This window comes from Cyprinus carpio, chromosome B3 (assembly GCF_018340385.1).
Source record: "Cyprinus carpio isolate SPL01 chromosome B3, ASM1834038v1, whole genome shotgun sequence".
Lineage (NCBI taxonomy): Eukaryota > Metazoa > Chordata > Actinopteri > Cypriniformes > Cyprinidae > Cyprinus > Cyprinus carpio.
The window spans coordinates 2936682-2940617 of record NC_056599.1 but is presented as its reverse complement, the minus strand read 5'-3'; the positions used below and the strand labels follow the sequence as shown (position 1 = coordinate 2940617).

Below are 3936 nucleotides of genomic sequence, written 5' to 3'. Positions count from 1 at the left end.
AAAAAAAACAGAAAAACAAAGTAAACTTGAATGTTATTTGGCCCCAAACAGAGATAACACAACTGCAGGTTATCTGAGTACAGTGAAAGACTGTAAATGAAGAAGACAGATGAGGAGGTACAGACTGAGCAGTCATACTCTGACTATAGAGACGGACAGATATCCACAGCACTGACCGCATCTGCCCTTACTGACCCACAGAGACACTTCCTCACCAGCTGCTCTATCAACACATTACAAAGACATTTCGTCCCAGATTTGAAGAACTTTACTCTGACTTCAAAACGTTTAACAAGAAAACACAACTTCAATATTTATTAGGTGAAAAACAAGATTGTATCTTACTAGCAGCACAAAACACTGATGCCTGTCACAAAAAGAGGGAGGAGTCAACAAATCAGTGATGCGCCCGGAAACACACACACACACACACACACACACACACACACACACACACACACACACACACACACACACACACACACACACACACACACACACAAACACACGCTCACACACCACATTGAATTATAAATTGTTTGTAGAATTTTTAAATGTTATTTGTTCTACTTTTTAAATGTATATACGTGCATGTTTTTGCTGCATCTGTTCTAGATTCAGTGTAAACACTATGCTTTGGCAATACATTGTAACAATTTTCATGCCAATAAAGCACATTGAAACAGTGTGTGTGTGTGTGTGTGTGTGTGTGTGTGTGTGTATGTGAGAGAGAGGGTGTGTGTGTGTTCTGTCTGAAAATTAAGGTCTTTTCTCTCCCTGTAGACTCTCTGAAATCCAGGACTCTGAAGATCAGCAGTTCCAGAGGACACACACACACTCACACAAACACACACAAGAACAGAGAGAGATACTGTTGACAGACTGCTATCAGTGTCCACAGGTAACACACACACACACACACACACACACAAAAACAGAAGCTTTATTGATTGTGAGATGCATTAGTCAGTAACTTTATTTAGAATTAGAATATTTCACACATGTTCCACTAATACTGATGTGTGTGTGTGTGTGTGTGTGTGTGTGTGTGTGTGTGTGTGTGTGTGTGTGTGTGTGTGTGTGTGTGTGTGTGTGTGTGTGTGTGTTTACAGTAGGGTATGAGAGCGCTACAGCATCATGTGGTTTCTCAGATGGAGGAGTGAGAGTGAGGTGAGACACACACACACACACACAAAAAAAAAAAAAAAAAAAAAACACACACACACACACCGTTGACCTCTCAGTATTTTCAGCATTGTTCATTATTCTGTGTGTTTTTCTCACGGCTCCATCAGCTGCTGAGTTTTTAGATGTTTGATCACATAAAGATGGCAACACCTGACACACACACACACACACACACACACACACACACGGTAATCTGTGATAATCTGTGATAAAGCTGCTACTCTCATCAGAGTTTCACACAAATCAAATCTCATCAACTCAACACACACTCACTGTCATTTGGAGAAACACTAGTGTGTGTTTTGAGGGGAACTCATCAGCATTTAGTCGTGGTGCGGGTCTCAAGTCAGCGTTTCACCGAGCAGATCATGAAGCCCTGGACCGTGTGCTGGTTCACAGCTGATCTTAACACGGACGTGTTTTACTGAGCTATCGTCCACTACAGTCACGTGTGCTGATAAACGGACGACTGCTGCTCTTAAGAGCAGTTCACACCAACAGTGCCTACTGTAAACATCAGTATAACCATAAAGTGTTATTAACTGAGAATAAGAAGATAGTGAATTCTGCAGCACAACTATAACGATGACGGCACAGAGGAACGATATCACTGGAATCACTCTCAGAACAATTTTTTTTTTCCAGCTTATAACTGATAAAAGCATTGACAGCCAATCAGAACCCAGTAAACTTGTACAGAGTGTTATATTTATTGTAACAGTTATGGTTATTGCTATAGTTATTATTATTTATGGTTATAGTTTTTGTTATTGTTATACTTGTCATTAGTTATCATTAGTTATCTTCTTAGTAATTGTTACAGTCATCATTATAGTTATAATTATTTATGGTTAGAGATATTGTTATAGTTATTTTATGTTTAAGTCATTTTATAGTCACTATCTTTAAAGTTATTGTCATAATCGTTATCATTGTCATTATGGTTATAGTAATCATTAGTAATGGTTATAGTTACTGAAAAAATCATAACATAATATCATAGTTTATTATTTTATTAAATTCATTTTTTAAATTCATTGTAATAAAATAATTTTAGTTGTCATTAGTAATTATTATAGTTATTGTCATAGTTATCATTCGTTATGGTTATAGTTATTGTAGTTTTTTTATGGTTAAGTCATTGTTATAGTCACCTTTAAAGTTTTTTTCATAATCGATATCATTAGTTACACGTTGTACAGATGGTTATGGTTGTGATTAGTTGTTGTTCTTATAGTTACAACATGGTTGCATGGTTATGTTATGGTAATTGTATTATTACAGTTATTGTTGTAAACTATAGTTATTGTATTAGTTATCTTTATATGGTTTAATTTCTTGTTATAGTTATAATTCTGTTCATTGTTCTGGTTATAGTTGTAATTCTAGTCATTGTTCTGGTTATGGTTATAATTCTAGTCATTGTTTTGGTTATAGTTGTAATTCTAGTCATTTTTCCGGTTATGGTTATAACTCTAGTAATTTTTCTGGTTATACTTGTAATTCTAGTCATTGTTCTGTTGTAGTTGTAATTCTAGTCATTGTTCTGGTTCTGCTTATAATTTTAGTCATTGTTTTGACTATTAATAAAATCCAAAATAAAAGTTTTGTTTACATAATATATCTAGTAGGGCTGTCAAATGATTAATCACGATTAATCACATCCAAAATAAAAGTTTTGTTTACATAATATATGTATGTATACTGTGTATATTTATTATGTATATATAAATACACACACATGCATGTATATATTTAAGAAGAATATGTTATGTTTATATATTAAATATATTTATATATAATATAAAATATAAGAATATAAATATATAAATGTATATACATGTAAATATTTTCTAAATATATAATTTATGTGTGTGTATTTATATATACATAATAATATACCCTGTACACATACATATATTATGTAAACAAAACTTTTATTTTGGATGTGATTAATCGTGATTAATCATTTGACAGCCCTAAATTCTAGTCATTGTTTTGGTTATAGTTATAATTCTATTCATTGTTCTGGTTATAGTTGTAATTCTAGTCATTGTTCTGGTTCTGGTTATAATTTTAGTCATTGTTTTGGTTATAGTTATAATTCTATTCATTGTTCTGGTTATAGTTGTAATTTTGTAGTCAATATTCTGGGGTCTCATTTATAAAACTCTCCGTAGATTTCATCCTAAAAGTGTACATAGGCAAAAAAGCTAGATTTTGCGTACGCACAAAAGTTTTCAGATTTGTAAAACCATGTGTTCTCCAAAACCTGCGCAAAAATCCCATTATAAATCTCAGTCAGGGGAAGATTGTGCGTACGTGCATCTCCACCTCGACTCCTCCCCAAAATAACCATATATGGAGCTTACAACACCTTGTTTTACTATGCATAACCTCATCTACATATCATTGCCATGCATATTCACATGCACGTGACACCATGTTTAACACCGAGACATTAAGGAAATATGACATGGGGACTATAATGCCATTTGTGGCGAGCACTTTAATTTTTATTGCTAAAAATTATCCAGTATCCTTGTTATGTTTTATAATAAATATATGAAAATATCCATAAAAACAAAATGGTTTAAAGTTGTTCTCAGATATATTTTAGAATAGAGTTGATCTCATTATTTTACACTGACCAGATAGTATTTCAATTGTTTTAAACAATTCAAATCAAATTAAATGTATGCAGTTTTGCTGATGAACATCTTTTAGCTATTTTTAGTGGGAACAGAT

The 3936-nt window shown here is 33.2% G+C and overlaps 1 long non-coding RNA gene across 1 annotated transcript in view; it reads left to right on the top strand.

Annotated features, from left to right (window-relative positions):
- Window positions 1-1174, top strand: part of LOC122136737 — a 10456-nt gene extending 9282 nt beyond the window's left edge. The window contains exons 3-4 of the long non-coding RNA XR_006154323.1: window positions 784-901; window positions 1113-1174. This is a non-coding gene — a long non-coding RNA (uncharacterized LOC122136737). The remainder of the gene's footprint in view (window positions 1-783; window positions 902-1112) is intronic.
- Window positions 1175-3936: the final 2762 nt, after the last annotated feature.